An 18712-nucleotide genomic window follows, 5' to 3' on the forward strand; every position below is an offset into this window, starting at 1 on the left:
CTTAAACTTGCAACACCAACTCGGGGAGCAGGGAACACCTATGTGGTCACAGAATCAACAGCAATCCAGGCTGGCCACGCCCCCAAACCGGTTCCCCGGTCGCAGCTGCCATTCCCAGCATGGTTTTTGTCCTTTTTTAATGTTCTGCGCATGCACAGAACTATCTACAGGCAATTGCAAACGCATGCACAGCGCGTGAAGTGAATCGGTAATAACGCAGGCAGCAACCCACCCCTGGTTAGATGCCTAGTTTTTCCTTGATTTTTGTTTGTTTTTGTTTTATATTGCATGTGAACTTAGCACTGTTGCTAGCCACTCAGAACTGTGTGCAATAAGCTTGGCATTTATACAAATCTTTTAAATAATTAAATAAATGCAACAGGTTATGGAGGTGTATTGATGTCAGAACTAATGAGCAAAGCAATGGCTTTGATTGAGGCTGCCGATTTTTCCTCTTGTAAAGGTACATTTCAAGATAAATGGAAAGTAGTACCCTTTATCTTGAAGTGTCTAGACATTGGACAAAAGTGGGAGAGAAGTAAGTATATGATCTTACCGGTTCAATACTCTACAAAAGAGTTCTAGGCCATTGAAATGTTTCCATATGCTCATGCAGTCATGTTTTTTGTAAATGTCAAGAAAACCAATGGAACACTACAAATGCAACGTAGAGGCAAATGGAAGACAATTGGTGGTTTTATGATTAGTCTAGACAGGAAACCATAAGCCTCTACTAGTGAGAAATGTGCTGTGAGCTTCTCTAGAAAAAAATCCAGTGTGATAATTATTTGCTGCTACCTGTCAGAAGGAGCCTGGTACCAGCTTTTCAGACTAGCGATGGAATGTGATGGAAAGCCATAGGTTTTTATGAACAATTTGCCCTGAGCAAGAGTTCCCATCCCAGACAAAGGGCAGCCTAATCTTTGCTTTAAAACTTCCAGATATGGAGCCTTCACAGCTTCAAAGGGCAGGCTACCCTACTGCTTAATAGTTCTCATGGCCAGGAAACATCTTCTTATTCCGAATTTAGATCTCCCTTTATTACGCTTCCACCTTTCTTCTCCTACCCTTGAAATTGCTGGTGGATAAATCCACACTTTTCACTATTTGAAATATTTCACTAACAATATTTGAAATATTTAAAGATTACCATCATATTTTCTCATAGTCTAAACATCCTCAGTTCAGTTCATCATAGGATTTAATCTCTGAGCCATTTAGCATCTTCATCTGGTTCTTTTCTGCCTTCTTTCTCATTCCTCGGTGGGAACCACCTCTTTGTATTGTGGCAGCCCAAAACTACCAACTCTCTTATAACCATTCATTTCCTTGTCCATATTATCCATTTCTTGTAATCTAATGAAAGTAATCATTTCAAGCAGGCTATAAATAGGCATTGTTAGTATATAGTTTCAGCTACACTTTAAATAGAAATGGAAGTGCTCTCAGGTATTATTGTCTTAGAACACAACTGGGGTCTAATTACTTTTTGGGAAAATCAGAGAGAATAGTCTGTGATCTTCCCATTTTTAGCCCAACACTTCAGAGTTCTGTCTCAGAAAGGAGTATTTTCTGTGCAACACTTCCCTCCCCCCAACTCTTAAAGCCTTTATTTCAAACAGGCACCCTGTTTGATACACAGAGATGAAATAGGAAGCAGCAGAAACAAGCAGTAAAAAATTGAAAACATGAATGGAAAAAGACCAAATTTGATTTCTTTGATTACATACATTAGTTAACCTATAGTATAAATATTCATAACTATTTTGCAAGATGTTTATTTGATTTACACCATTTATACAAATGGTATCCCTCATTTGCTTTATTGAAAAATTTGGAAAAAACAAGAGTATTATATTCATATCTTCTTTAGCCATTAGAGATCATGACAACCTGAATTTCCAAGCTCAGGGTAGATACTGTACATGCAGTGGTGGGTTCCTACCGGTTTGGGCTGAACCGGTGTTGTTTTGGCGGCCTGGGTCGCTGGAAGCAGTGACCCAGGCCTTCCACACCCCCGAATGGTTCTCCTGGTGGCGCCATAGGCACCATCATCTTGTTTTTTGGTTCTATGCATGCGTAGAACAATTTTAGTTGCACTGTGCATGTGCACACAGCGCGCATCAAGTGCCCGCCCGCATGGCGCATACACAAGCGAACCAGCAGTAGTGCCTGCCGGAACCCACTCCTGGATACATGCTGTGGATTTTCTTCTCTTGTCTATCTTAGTATTGTCACAAAGAGCTAAAGATGAGAAATATCTATGACATATAGTAGTGATTTTAAAAGGTTATACTAGAATTACAAAAGAAAGAAAATGCAAAAAGATAATAAGCACCCACTATGTTTCTAATGACTTCCTCAAGGCAAATGCTCATCAATAAAACTTCCTTTAAAAACTTTTTTTTCAGCCATGATGACATGTAGGAAAATATAAAATATGACTGGCAGAGGCAGCAGCTCATGGCCTCCAACAGCATTTTCCAGCTACAACATCACCCTCATTGTGTCCCAGTCAGTTTGCCCTACAGTCAGACAGGATGAATTATAGGTAGGTTGAAGTTCAACACCCCACCGATCGTCACTTCCACAAATATTGGTGGGGAAACAAATTGCATTTATTTTCCCAGACTTTGGACAGTCTGGTGGTACTTCCTGTTAGTAAAATGCTCTTCCTGAATCTGTAGTTTCAATATTATACTTTCTAATACATAATTGTGTCTGCCTGTTGCAGTAATCCAGAGGATGAAATGCCACTTAAACTCCACCAAAAGTCATTACTATCTAGGTCCTGCTGAGAAAGAGAGCAGGAGCAGGAGAAAAGCAGCATCAAAAAGCTGTCCAAATAAATTTTACTGTGATAGATTCTTTGTGATAGAAAACCGCATGGTTTAAAAAAAAAAAACCTCCCATTAAAAATATACTAAAGCCTCTGGATCCCTGACATTGATTGGCTAAAGCACCTTTTTTCCCCCTTCGTAGCATTTTCCAACAAATGCAGGATCAACCAAGTGATGTTCCAATGCTTGTAACAGGAGTTTTCTGACCTGCTTATCACCCAAGCATGGCATCATGGGCTTTCATGCCATTTTCTCTCATGGAAATATAAAATGATGGAATGAACTTCTACAGCCCAACATTATTTTGTCTCAGAACAGCTGCTAAATGAGTATACCTTGAAGGCTACCACATTAAACAGCTGATCTACTTATGTATGATATTTCTATTACACATTTATTACTTTACAAGTAATTTAAAGTGGCAAATATACCTAATCCTCCTCCTCTTTTCTCCATAGTAACAACCCTGTGAGGTGAGTTGGGCTAAGAGAGAGTGACTGGCCCAAAGTCACCCAGATGGTTTTTATACCTAATATGGGACTAGAACTCACAGTCTCCTGGTTTCTAGGCCAGCATCTTAACTACTACACTAAACTGGCTTAGGATACAACATAATTTCATTTTTTTCAGAACTAACAAATCTCTTTCCCTACCCACCAATTTTTATTTGATTGTTGTGAAGAGTTTGGTTTAAACAGAGCTATTTTAAGACACACCAAACACGCATTGCACTGACATTGTAGATCCCAACTGATTTGGCAAGTTCAAAAGTTCAGTTCAGCATTCATGAAAGAAACTGACTTTGTTTGCATTGCTGTGTAGACATTAAAGATACCCATGCTTGGGAGCATGTTCTGTTTTACCATGGGATAAATGATTTTTCCGGATGTTTGTCAGCTGTCCCATCGCAAACAGGCGGATTAAAAAGATGAGTTGCAAATTTTCCCCCCAGAGGCAGTTGGCTTAGATGCAGTGAGAATTGGATCTAAATATTCCTGTAGAATACATTTGCACATCTAGAGAAAAATAAGATGCACTCCCTTGGTAGAATCACGGGGAAGTAAAATACAAATGTTCTCTTTTGGGGTAGGTTGTTCTCTTATTTGCATGTTCTGCTTCTTCCTTTGAGGATGCCCTTCCTTTGAGGAACTGTTTAATTCAACCTGGAGTAGAGATAAACAACGATAAGAATGCAAAATGGGGAAACTTCAAATTGCCTTTTAATACCTTTTGCAGAACAGAATCAGCAAAAACACTCATTTCCCCTGGTTATAGTTGTTCCGCTCCATGGTGAGATAGATCACATTTTGATTTTCATTATAATATTTAGTTCTAAATTCAAATCTATGAATGTAAATTAGCATATAAATTTTCTATAGCTTTCCTTTGGGGGGGGGATAATGCCTGAACAGTGTTGCATACTGATGTGGGAGGGAACACAGGAGCCATGGATAAGCCAGTAGGTGTACTTTATTAGTTACAGAAGAGAGATGACAGCAATTCAAACGGTTCCAACGGTCACCAGAGTATTTATAGGCAGCAATAGCCAATCAGAGTACTGTTAAGTATTGGTTAATATTCTTGATGCCAGTAACACCCTCAGAGGGTGTTGCTGGCCGAACGTTACTGTTGATTGGCCGAGGGACTGACGTCAGCGGCTGCTGTCTCGTCCCCGGCCGGTGATTGGTTGGCTCCGAGAGGCCCATGGTCTCGCCTCCACATCGATTTCGCTGGTCCCTTCCACGGCCAGAACTTCCTGGTTGTGGTGGATGCCTACTCTCGGTGGGTGGAGCTAGTCCTCATGGGCTCTACCACTGCCGAGAGTACGGTTAGGGCTCTAAGGAAACTGTTCGCAACCCATGGGTTGCCGGACGTGATGGTCTCGGACAATGGGCCCCAGTTCACATCCACCGTTTTCCAGGAGTTCTTGGCCGAGCAAGGGATCCGGCATGCGCCCATAGCCCCGTACCACCCGGCCAGCAATGGCCGGGCAGAACGGGCGGTCCGCTCAGCAAAGGAGGCGTTGAGCCGCATGGACCGGGGTGACTGGCAGGCGAGGGTGGCGGCTTACCTGCTAAGCCAACATTCCACCCCCTGCCCAACTACCAACAAAAGCCCCGCGGAGCTCTTGATGGGCCGGCGCCTGCGGACTCCCCTGGATAGGCTTCACCCGCTCTATTCAGGGGATCAGCCGAGCAATCTGGGGGTTCTCCCTCCCCGATCCTTTAAGTTAGGGGATTCCGTGTGGGCCCGGTCCTTTGCGGGGGAACCAAGATGGGTGCCAGGTTCTATCATTGCCCTGACCGGCCCATGTTCTTTTAGGATCCAATTGGCTGATGGATCCCTGTGGAGACGCCACCTGGATCAACTAAGGAGGCGTCTCCCGTCGCAGGCGGGTGGCCGCGAACCCCCGAGTGACAACACCGCAGTACCGGGGTTGCAATGTGAAGCCTTCGCCACTCCAGGCCTCAACCTGCACCAACCGCAAAGTTCTCAAGCCGAGAGACCGCAACTAAGGGCCTTCGCCACACCAGGCCCCCACCTGTACCAACCACAAAGTTCTCAAGCCGAGAGACCACAAACAAGGGCCTTCGCCACACCAGGCCCTGCCTACCCAAGCGCCAACTACAAGGACGCCGAACCAACAGCTCAATCCGAGGACACTATCCAGAGGGTCCCTCCTACGACCAGTGACGCGCCCCCACGGCCAAACCTACCTTCGCAGTTGAGCCCGCCTTCTGGGCCTTCCCGAAATGGCGTGCCTCGGAGCTGCACTCCCTTCGGGGAGGAGCTACCACGAGGAGGTCCTCCTCCGCCGACGACTTCCCCTGCAATGAGAAGATCTGGGCGGGTCCGGCGCCGCCCAGCATACCTTAAGGACTACGCATGCTCCGTTTCGGGCATGCGCAGAACTGGGGGGAAGGGGTGTTAAGTATTGGTTAATATTCTTGATGCCAGTAACACCCTCTGGCTTTCTGATTGGCTGAAAGCCTCAGAGGGTGTTGCTGGCCGAACGTTACTGTTGATTGGCCGAGGGACTGACGTCAGCGGCTGCTGTCTCGTCCCCGGCCGGTGATTGGTTTAAAAATTAGTATAAATACCTTGGCGCGAGTTTTTGTTCTCTGAATCGCTGTCAACCAGAATAAACCGTGTTGTTGTTGAAACCTGGCTGCGCGTCGTCCCTCCGTCAATATTTAAAAAGTACGCTAGCAACAGCTTCTTCTGTGTCCCAACCAATCAGGGAGCACAGAGCAGTTGCTAGCCCTTTTGAATATGACAGAACACAAATCATAATATATAACACTCCTTCCCCCCATCTCAGTTGAAGGGGGAAGTTTTTTATCAACTTTAGCAATTCAAAAATAATGAATACAGTAAAAGAACACGCCCAGAAGCATAGTAGTTTCAACTCCTTTTTCAATTAATTTAGTTTCCCCACTCTCCTTACCCCCCAGTGCATATTCACCATTTTATTTCGTTAATTTATTTATTTTTGTTTTAATAATTTCCCCTCACATTCTTTTTGTATTAATTCATTTTCAGCATGTTTCGTAACACTGTATCGATGAAAACCGGCTAGACCGGCAGTAAGAAACAAAGTAGCAAGACGGTTTCAGGAAGGTAGAAGGCTGTTACAATGTAGCCGAATGTGTATTTGAGCTGCGGCTTGGCTCGGAAGGCTTTGACAACTTGTAAAGGCAGTTCTGCAAGCCGGCAGAGGCTTAAATGACTTCAATTCGACCGGTGTGTCACTCTTGAAGCCACGAAACGGAGCGGAGGCAGTAGGTGAGGGCGAGGGCGTAGAGGGCGAGCCGGCAGTGCGGTTTTGAAGAACGGAGGCCGGTGGTGAGGCAGAGTTCGGCTCTCGGCTTCGGCGACGGCTAGTAGAGGCAGCTCTCCTGGAGATTGGCAGGCTGATCTCATGTGTAGGGAGGCAGACTGGCTTTGCAAGCAGGCGGAGTGGCCAGACCACCCAATGACCTCGGGCCCAGACAGTTGGCTAGGAACTGGTTTGGCTGGGCGCATGCTGGCCTCGGTTTCCGCTGTCCACTGCTCGTCCTTGGCACCAGTGCAAGTTGGCATAGACGCCGCGGTGGCCACAGCTGCTGCTGCTGGACAGTAGCCTCGGGTAGCCTCTGGACCTCTGCGTAACAGAGGTGGCTGCGACTGGCTTTTTTCTTGATCCAGGCCCTGTGGGAATTGCTTATCCCATCCTCGTCGCCATTTGTTGCATAGTGATGTGGGAGGGAACACAGGAGCCATGGATAAGCCAGTAGGTGTACTTTATTAGTTACAGAAGAGAGATGACAGCAATTCAAACGGTTCCAACAGTCACCAGAGTATTTATAGGCAGCAATAGCCAATCAGAGTACGCTAGCAACAGCTTCTTCTGTGTCCCAACCAATCAGGGAGCACAGAGCAGTTGCTAGCCCTTTTGAATATGACAGAACACAAATCATAATATATAACAAACAGCTTTTTCTCGTGTTTGTACAGGTAGTCCTCGACTTACAACAATTTGTTTACTGATCTTTCAAAGTTACAACGGCACTGAAAAATGTGACTTATGACCATTTTTCACACTTATGACCTTTGTGGCATCCCCATGATCATCTGATCAAAATTGAGCCACTTGGTGTCCTGGGGTCACATGATCCCCTTTTGCGACATTCAATGGGGAAGTCAATGGGGAAGCCTGATTCACTTAATGACCATGTTACTAATGTAACAATCACAGCCATTTATTTAACCATTATGGGAAGAAAGGTTGCAAAAGGGGGAAAAACACTCAACAAATGTCTCACTTAACAACAGAAATTTGGGGCTCAATTGTGGTCGTACGTCAAGGACTACCTGTATAAATCCTCTTGAGTCAATGGATACAAATGGACTCCCTCGTCTGTTTGATTCAAAAATGAATGAGAGAGTTATTGGAATAGAATGAAAGTTATGATTAGGATTTATATAGGGAATCATGAACAGGTGGTTGCAGATAAATACATTAGATAAATACATTTGTACCTTTTAAAACATCTAGAAGAGATTGTCAAAAAACAAGATAATATACTTTAAAGTATAATTTAAAAAGTGTTCCAATATTTGAATGGCTATCTCAAGAAGAGAGGGTGTCAAACTATTTTCAAAAGCTCGAGAAGACAAGACAAGAAACAACGGAGGTAAACTAAACAAGGAGAGAAGCAAACTAGAACTAAGGAGAAACTTCCTAACACGGAGAACAATTAACCAGTGGAATGGCTTGTCTTCACAGATTGTAGGTGCTCCATCAAGGAGACTTTTAAGAAAAGACTTTTCAGACAGCCATTTGCCTGAAATGATACAGGGTATCCTGCTTGAGCAGAGGGTTGGACTAGAAAATCTCCAAGTGTCTCTTCCAATTCTGTTATTCTGTGTCTACTGTATTAAAAGTTTGTGCTTTGTTAAAATATGCAGATACTGCAGGTGTGTTCAAGTTAGGACAGGTCAAACACAGTATTAATTAGATCATCTGATAATTAAAGAAAGCATCAGCATACTACAAGGTATTGACATAGAACATATTAATTCTTCAGCTGATTTTTATTTATTTGTTATTTACTTATTTATCAAATTTATATAGCCGGCCCATCTCACCAGAAGTAACTCTAAGTGGTGTACAACAATCAAATAAAACAACAGTATAAAAGCAATCATTAGAAAACAATCCTTATAAAAATATGGGCAACAATTATTAAAATTAAATGATTATTTTAAAAAAATAGAATATGCAAACCACAAATAGAGAGAGTAAATATAGCAACCACATTTTCTGACTAATTCATCCATTTGGGGAATGGAAATGGTCCAGGATTAGGTTTTTTTTTTCCTTTTCTTGTTCCTATCAGAATTCTGGATTGGCCAATTTACAGATGCATTTGAATGAAATGACAATCCTCTGGGAACATTTCTCTTTAATTTAAATGGTGGAGGAAATGCACAAACTATTAGGCTCTGACCTTCTGCGTCCTTTAGGACATTTGTCTGGTTGTTAGCAGTTGGCAAGGCTTCAGATTTGCTGTTTTTCCTGAAACAAAACAGATTTTTGAGCTAAAGTGTCAGGGTAATGTCAACAAAACATGCAAGGCTCAATTGCATATAAATAGAGGACCAGAATGTCTAAGCAGCTTTGTAACACCTTCAACTGATTTACTAGTGATTATTTGAAATAGCAGTAGCCATCAATATTGTTCTCCAGAAGTGATAGCCACTTCTATTTTTTTTCTTACCCCAAGTCATTGAAAGAAAAATATATTATTTCTTTGTCTACCTATCAAGTATGCAAAACTATTGAATTACCACTATCTTTTGCTTCTAAGGAAAATAAACTGCTGCTATCAGATAAGGTCACAGAAATAAGAGTCCATTATCATTATTGTTTATTTTCCAGTTCTTGGGGTTCCCTTTGTCCCTTTCATAAAAATATGAAAAAGATACAAAACCAAAAGCCCTTCTAATGTCAAATCAACTTAACTGGACTTAGAAGCAAAATATACAGTTTACATACTATAGGGCCCTATCAAGATTCAATGATTGATACTTTATGAACTAGGTCAGTATTTCATCAACTAATTGCCTCCAGTTATTTGAGGTCTATAATTCCGGAATTCTTAGTCAGGTTGATTAAATTGTCTGGAAATGCTGGGACTTACATTCCAAAGACACCTGAAGGCTGGGGAAACTGATATAGGCTCTCTGAGGTTTGTAGAATATTTGAACATATTAAAAGTGTGTAATTTGCCTCTGAAGGTATGAATTGTGCAGAATTTCTTCATGAATTATTTAAAACATTTCCTAATGTCACTTATTGTCAGGGAAATATAAAGCCTGTTATTGCTATTGTTATATCAAGACAATAATTGTTAGAAGATGCTATAAAATGTCATAAATCATTGTTAGGATTAGACCTGTTTTTCATCCTTACTGTGTTTGAATTCAGGTGAGCATAAAAAAAATCAAAAACAAAAATAATGATTAGAAAAGTCAGATATTTATTTTAGCCGCTAGGTCAAATATAGCTTGTTTTTAGAATGCAGTGCTTAAAAAAACAGAAAGAGATTGTATAATATCTCAAGTATTACAAAGAATCTATAATGAACCTGGACAATGGATCATTACAACGATTGATACAAAGGGAAATATATATATTTATTTTAGAAGTCTTTTGAAACCCATATTATAAAATCATTTAGAGCAGTGGTTCCCAAACTTGGCAACTTTAAGACTTGTGGACTTCGACCCTCAGAATTCTCCAGCCAGCTCTGCTCTGCTCTGCTCTGCTGGCTGGAGAATTCTGGGAGTTGAAGTCCATAAGTCTTAAAGTTGCCAAGTTTGGGAACCACTGATTTAGAGGTTTTTGTTCTATATCTTCTACCCAATAAACATCTGTTTATTTTTAGTTACAAAAACTATGAACATCGAATACACCATACGTTTAGTGTAATTTTATGGTCTATGAAATATCTTATCATAATGGTATTAATAACCTGGCTAGATTAAAGTCTTCAGGATGTCTAGTTGCTGATATTGCTATACAGGAAAAGAAAATCTGAAGCTGCAAAGATAACATTACAGTAGGAACAGGGAATATAAGAGGTATGAACACAGGAAAGGTCAATGAAAGACAAAATGAAACAACTACAAATTGACAACTTAGGCATCAAGAAATTGAGATAGACTCTGATTGGACACTTTCAGTCAGAAGATTACACTATTTATTACTAAAGACATGAAAAAAGAGGGGACCTGTGATGTTTTTATAATTAGGAATGGTACGGCAAGAAAAGTGCTTGCTTACAATGGAATCAATATCCAAATAATATCAATTTGACTTGGTGATGAACATTTTAATATGTTGATCATTCAAGCTTATGCTTCTGATGCAGAACAGGAAGATGGTTTATTACTTCTGGAATCAAATTCAAAATGAAATTGACAGAACATGCAAGCAAGATATGCTGTTTGTGAATGGAGAATGGAATACCAAAGTTGGAAACATGAAAGGAAAAATGTACTTGGATTGTGTAGTTTAGGAAACTAAAATCAAGCACGAGATCAACTTATCAATTTCTGCCATTCCAATTATTTCTTCATCACTAACACTGTTTTCAGAGAATCAAAACAATGCCTCTGTACATGGTCATCATCAGATGGAGTATGTAGAAATTAAATTGACTACATTATTGCCAAAAGGAAGTGGGGGAGCTCAATTATAGCATCAAAGACATGGCCAGATGCCAACTTTAGAACTGTTCATGAATTGCTCATGTTCAAGCTCCAAATTAAACTAAGGAAGGAGAAAAATCTAGTTAAATTTCTACAATATGATCTTGAACATGTATCACCATTTCCAAGGAGAACCCTAGGAATCACTCTGAACCCTTAAACTTCACTGATAGATAATCAAGGAATTATGGAATGAATTTTAATAATTCATTAAGGATGAATGTGGGAAAAAAGATTACCAAAAACAAAGAAATAGAAGAAAGCAAACTGGATGTCAGCACAATCCATGGAAATTGTCAAGGAAAAGAAGAGAAGGCAGAGCCAAAAAAGGCAAAAATCTCAGAAATGAAATTAATGAAGAATTCAGACAGCTGTTAGAAGAGACACCAGGCAGTATTACAACATCTGTAAAGACACTGTGGATGGAGACAGACATGGAAGAACAAGGAAAGTCTTTCAAAGGAGTTCTGAATTCCAAACTCAAATTGGTATGCTAAATGACACCAATGGACAGATATTAACAGATTCAAAGGAGATAGAAGGATGAGGGAAGGAGTATACTAAAACTTTGTTGAGTAGAGAAGTCAACATCCAAAATACTTTAGAAAATATTTCTTACTTACAAAACTCTAGTACTAGGAGATGAAATTAAATCAGCACTCCATTCAATATCAAGTAGAAAGGCTACAGAAGCTAATGAACCACCCATTGAAATATGGAAGGGAAACAGAAGAACAATCAAAGTTCTAACCAAGCTATGCTTAAATCTGGAGGTGACAGAGTGGCCAGCCAATTGGAAGAGGTCAACCTACATTCCAATGTGCAAATTATATATAACATCCTTAATTTCATATGCTAGCAAAATAACAGGATCATCCAACACAGATTAGAGTCCAAACGGGAAAAAATATGCCAGATGTTCAAACTGGATTTAGAAAAGGCCAGAAAAAATGAAACATTATTACAGATGCACACTGGATAATTGAGAAAGCCAAAGAATACCAAAAAGAAAGCAGTGTGTAATTTATCAATTATAGAAAAGACTTTGATTAAATTGATGACATCAAGCTCCGGAAAAAGCTTAAACAATGGGAATCCAGGAACATCTGATTGTCTTCATGAAATATTTATACAGGTCAGGAAGTCACAGTATGGGCAGAACATGGTGAAACAAACTGATTCCAGGTTGGCAAAGGAATGCAACAAGGCACATGCTCTCCCCTTATTTATTCAATATGTAGATATTATGGGAAGCTGGGTTGGAAGAAGTCAAGAGTGGTTGATGGATGAAACATCAATAACCCATGCTATGCCAGTAATACTGTCCTGATAGCCAAAAATGCAAAGAAGTTGCAAGCCTGGTACTGCATTTCTTAAGCAAGACTCATAGTTGGTACTTCCAACAGTTTTTGGTATTTCTTTCCCCCTCCCTTTAGGGGATATTTTTCCAATGAAATCTGTAGTTTTAAGAGGAGGAGGAAAGAGGAGGAGAGGGAGGCACTTTAATCTGAACTTTTGTTAATTTGGAAATGTGATGAAAGCTATCAGTTCACAAGTAAACCTTTTTGCAGGTCCAATTCAATTTAGGGCAATTCTGCCCTTCAGCCTCAGCTGCTTTCTCATGTGCTCCCAATTGTTCTTAAGCCAGCTTTAGAAAATCCATTTCCAGTTTGACTCCAGTGGTTTCACAAGAATTCTGAGCTGGTGTTCAGACTAGACCGTGGACTCTGTAAGATTCCCCTGTTCTTGCCCTTCCATTCAGAAAAGGCAGGAGTAGCTAATTGGTTCCAGTATGGACTGGCCTACCAACACCGCCCTTCTTCTTTTAGGGATTCTTCCCTCCTAACTAGCTCCATACTGTTTCTTCGCTTTTCCAATTTGTTGGGAACTGGGAAAGCGGGATGCTCCATTCAGCCATCATTTCTCACATTAGCTTCTTGACACTAACATGAACCCTTTTTAATTTCTTTTTTTCTCTTATAGCTCCATAGAATTGCTCTGAAGCTGCAATAATCAAAACAATAAGGAACAAGTTATTCTTTTGTCCTTAAGTTCTTCTGAGATCTGGGGAAACTTTGCAGCAAGGAACAATAGATAAGTCAGCTTCACAGAAAGTGGTATGTCCACGAACAACCCCATCCTATTTCTTTACCTCCATCCTAACTTAATGCCTGTAACTTAAAAGCCAAGCTATCTTGGAACTCAGGCTTAAAAGGTTTTCAAAAGAGTCCTGTCAGTGGTAGGATTCACATTTTTTTACTACCAGTCTGTGGACATGGTTTGGTGGGTGTGGCAGGGGAAGGATAGTCCATTCCCACCCCACTCCAGGGGAAGGTTACTGCAAAATCCCCATTCCCTCTCAATCAGCTGGGATTGGGGTCAGTCAGAGGTGGTATTTACCGGTTCTCCAAATTAGTCAAAATTTCCACTACCGGTTCTCCAGAACTGGTCAGAACCTGCTGAATACCACCTCTGAGTCCTGTGCTCAGAAACAGCCCTACTGGTATATTGTAAGGAGTAGTTGTGGGGCACATTATACCCCATCCCTACCTCTGCTGCCTACCTCTCCTGATTTCCTTCGTTTGCACCTATAACCTCTTAGCTCTTGCATTCATAATTAAATCTACTCTCTATATAATTAGGAGAAAGAGGGGAGGGAGACTTTACTTCATAATTAATTCACGGTTTACTTTTCCTACATTCCAAGGGTAACTTTCTATATTTACCACCAGATGGGTCCATAGATATAGAACTCCACTATGCAACATTACAGAAGATGTCAATTATCAATCTAATTTATACCCATACATATGCACATTGTCTCCTAACAACATGGAAATTACTGGTCAATTCTTGCATATTTTGTCCATTATGCCACAAGCACAAAGTCCAGCTTTATCTCAAGTATGTTCATATTATTCTATGCAAAATCCAGTGTCTACCAGTCATGCTAAAATACCATTACCTATATCCTATCAAGCATTGTTGTTTGTAAACATTCTGAAAATTACTACCAGGCTGGGTGTGTGTTTCAGACCCTGGAGTGTGCATTGGGGACTTATTATTATTATGGCATGTACCCTGGAGCAACATCTGGTGTCCATAGGTTCTCAAGCCTGCTGTACTGCTTCAGAATAGAAATGAGTTCTGTGCTACTTGGAGCATAAAAAGAAAATGTACTAATCCTTCCCTCAAAAGCTACCTTTAGGGAAATGTTGAGAAATGCATCGGTCCAGAATTAATTAGAGGTAGGACACATTTCCTGTTTTCAGTTTGATTTGGCTTGGCTTTGCAATGAGCTATTCTCCTCCAGAGAAATTCTGGAAAGGGCTGGTTACTTCTCTTATGACCCATAGACTTTGTGTCATGGTGTGCTGCATTTTTCCTTCATTGACTGATTCATTAATTCTTCTCTTCATGCATTATCGTTACTACCACTATAGCCACTAAAACCCCATTCATCCCATGGCTAAATGTGGCTCATGCTGAGACTTCAGCACCATAAAAAAACCATAAACTCAGTAACAAAAACTTTGAATCTTAGCCTTGCTAATTTCAGCCCTTGCCTCCCTACACCCTAGGATATGTTAATCGCATCTCCTGGAGATGAATAAATTGGCCATCAATAAGTTAATGCTTCAGTGTTTATTGGTCAGGCCAGGAGTGAGGCTATTTTAGGTATAGTTGCTTGGGAAACTATGAAAACTAATTTGTATTAATTCAGAGTGTAGTTTCAAGGCTATAATTCCCTTCTTCCCCAGTCCCACCACATAGCAGAAGGAGGAAAGAAATGGAGATCCACAGGTGATAAAAGTTGACAAATGAAAGTATGCATGTGCATACTTACCAGAAAACTGGTAGGATATAATTATGTTTGCTGCATAATTGACACATTCAATAGCAGGTCCATGCATTGCCACCATTGGAAGCAAAGCAACTTCTTTTGATATATTTTAAAGCATTTTAAAGCATCTGATGCCACGAAGCATTTGCCAGTTTTTCGAATGGTGCATCTTCTCCCAAACTGCCTATATTCTGATATTATTGTCAGTGTATCTGGAATTCATTCACTTTCCCAGAATTCTGTGTTCTTGTTCAGCATCTCTGTTCTGGTCAGCTTGACCTCTTCCAAGACTGCACTGTGGAGAAAAGGTCAGAAACTAAGAGTGTCTTTGCTTTTCTCTGACTCATCTGTTGCAAACATCAAAATAAGTTTCACACATTGTGTCTGCACTGCCCCTATTGGGTTCTGGAGAAATTTCACGCAATATAAACCATGATGGCAAGACGTAAAGGAATGCCAATGTCTTGAAAACACATAATAGCACAGAATCATAGGGGCTGTTTTAAAATATTTCTACCTCAATGCACAGTTTGAAGACATTGTGCTTCTGTCTGTGTGTTTCTGTGATAATGGTCAGATCCAAATCCCAAAGGTGCTTTTTCAGGAGGCAACTGGACTTTCTTGTTTTTTTTCCTTTTGAAGACATTTTGCTTCTCATCCAAGAAGCTTCTTCAGCTCTGACAGAATAGTGGGGAATGGAAGGATTTATATTCCTTGCAGACAGCTGGTCATTTGCATCCTTTTAGCGGGTTGGGTTGTTGAAGTACTTGGAGGTTTATCTGAGTCCTTAGGGTCACCTGAGTAGTGGTCCTGGTTTCTGTAGTCAGAATAACAAAATAACAGGGTTGGAAGGCACCTTGGAGATCTTCTAGTCCAAACGCCTGCCTTGGCAGGAAACCCTACACTACTTCAGACAAATGGTTATCCAACATTTTCTTAAAAACTTCCAGTGTTGGAGCATTCACAACTTCTGGAGGCCTTGTTCCACTGATTAATTGTTCTAACTCTCAGGAAATTTCCCCTCTGTTCTAAATTGCTTCTCTCCTTGATTAATTTCCACTCATTGCTTCTTGTTCTACCCTCAGGTGCCTTGGAGAATAGTTTGACTCTGCAATTTTTCCTCTGCAATTTTAGTCTGCAATTTTTCCTCTGGAAATCCATTCCGACTCCCACACCATTCAAAGGGTGTTCATCCCAAATTGTATAGCTAAAAATCTGTAGAGATTTTCAGTCATCCAGGTCATGGTTGTTGTCTTCAAGGAATATAAATCCTTCCATTCCCCACTAGCTGAAGAAGCTTCTTGGATGAGAAGTAAAAAATCTTCAAAAGAAAAAACAAGAAAGTCCAGTTGTCTCCCGAAAAAGCATCTTTGTGATAGTCATGACCTGGAAGACTGAGAATCTCTACAGACGTCAGACCCAAATATTATTTCATATTTTTCCAACTCTCATTTAAAACAATGTACATAATAACCACCAAATCAAATCCACATGTGTCTAATTACAGCTACTGGACCTGGAGACATGTTTATAGTAAGTGGGTGGTTGGCTCTTCCTGCCTAAGATAAAGTAGCGATGAAGAAGTGGGCAGGGAAAATATTGAATCTGATTTAAACACAATCATAATATCATCTTCATTATGCAAGAACTTACAATTCACTGGCTGTTTTTGCAGGGACTCTTTTACACTGTACATAAAAATGCAACCACATTCTATAGTGGAATTGACAGCAATGGCTTCATGGATACTACCTGGATGCCTTGTCAATTTCTCAAATCTACAATGCTGGAACCTCCTTATGGCTTTCCACCTATATTGACCAAGTTTAAGTTTGAAGCCCAGGCTGAGCTCATAGGAATTAATTCATGGGAATTCACAAAGGAGGGGTGGATTCAAAGCAATGGGGGGGAATGAAGACTGCCACATTAAAATGCAATCCAAAAAAGGGTTCCAGCACAAATTCCACTGGCTTCATTGCCAACCACCGTTCTGCTTCTGCTGATGATTGTTTCTGTTTTTATATAGGACAGAAGACTGTAGCTTTATTTCTCCTCCCACCAAGCATTATTTGTCAGCTGGAAAAACAACCACAAATTGTGCTCTTTAACATGTGGTGGGGCTAGTTGGGTAAATGGTAGACAGATGCTTTGAATTGTGGCGTTAGCCACCTTTCAAGTTGCTGGACTTTCACAGTTCTGCAATGAGCATCATAAAGCCATGTCCAAAATAGCCAGCTGGCAGACCGCAGGTAGGGAGGAGGCTCATGATTGAAGTGGGAGGGACTTTCCCAGTCTTTTTGCTCTTAGAGCATTCTTTTCCATTTCATACCAGAGCTCTTGACTCTCTTTCTTAAATGCTTCCCCCACTCATCACCCATACACACTCAATGGGGAATCACCAGAGCAATGCAAATGATTTCAGAAGTGAAGAGAAGTGAAAGGATGGTTGGAGGAAGCTGGAAAAATAAAGAACAGATGTCCCAGGTGGAATCTGACTTGAAAGTACATTTCTGGCCACAGAGCAAATGTCTCAAGGTTCTCCAGTCATCAATGGAACAGTTCAGAGGAAATAAATTAGGGACTTTCCTTCTCCAAGACACCTTGCCCACATTCTCTCCATTTTGCTGATACACCACTTATTTTTCTCCCTCCCTCTTGATCTTTTTTGCACAGACAGTGAGACAACCCAAGAGCTCTTATATGAGATGAAGAGCAGAACCGAAGCCTATCCTGAGATTTTCCCAAGGATAGAGGGTCTTGAGATGGCCAGCCTTCTCTTTCCCTAAACCACAAGTCTTCTCTGGCATCTTTCCTTTCTCCACTTCCGGAGTTCAGTTTTTACTCTGGTCCCTGCAACTCATCAGCTGCCTGTCTGGAACGAGTCCCCTCCCACTCCCAAACCACAGAACCAAAAGTAAAATAAAGAAATGAATGAATGAATCCATGCGTGCACACAACTGCCCGCCATCATAGTGTACACAAAATGATTACGCATGAGTCCTCCTCTCAACAACCTTTTCCTTTCCCACACCCCACATACTGTCTCTTTTCATCACAGAGGAGACGCAGAATCGGAGAAGAGGCCAAGATCTGAGGGAGTAAGAAATCTCATGCAGAGTTTTGTTTCGTTTTGTTTTGACTTTGGCCATTTCTATAGCGGTGATTGAGAACATCTCTTTTCTGCACAGCACATGTTTCAAAAAACAGACCTACTGCTTGTGGAAAACAGCGTGAAGCCCAAATAAGAGCTTTAGCTAGAGATTATGCAGGCAGCTGCCTCTATGGAAGTTGGTGTTCAGTCTCTCCTGTAACCCACACTCTTTAAGTAACACACACTCTAATCTGCATACTCTTTCATGGCAAAATGGCCACAAAAGAGTGTGCAGATAGGACAAAGGGAGCTAGACAGAGCCCAACTATGATTATCTTCAGGGCACAGGGGGCAGCAAGCAACGACATGTGCAACCTGTCACAGATTTTTGTCCGAATGGCATTGCAATGTCACACCTCAAACTTCAATCCTCCTAAGGTGTGAGTGCGATGTCATAAATCACAAAGAAAAGGGTTGGGAGTGTCATGCTGCTTTCATCAATCTGACCTCCCCTTTATTTGTCGTAAGTCGAGGCATACCAGTACTTCTCAGAAAATACACAGAATGGAAATATTTTCAGCAGATATAACATTATGCTCTTTTGGAGTTCCTATTTACTGGTTTTCTTTTCTTTTTTAATTGATGTTATTCCTTTCCCAAAGCAGGAACGGCAAGTAT

The sequence above is a fragment of the Thamnophis elegans genome, chromosome 3, assembly GCF_009769535.1.
Source record: "Thamnophis elegans isolate rThaEle1 chromosome 3, rThaEle1.pri, whole genome shotgun sequence".
NCBI lineage: Eukaryota > Metazoa > Chordata > Lepidosauria > Squamata > Colubridae > Thamnophis > Thamnophis elegans.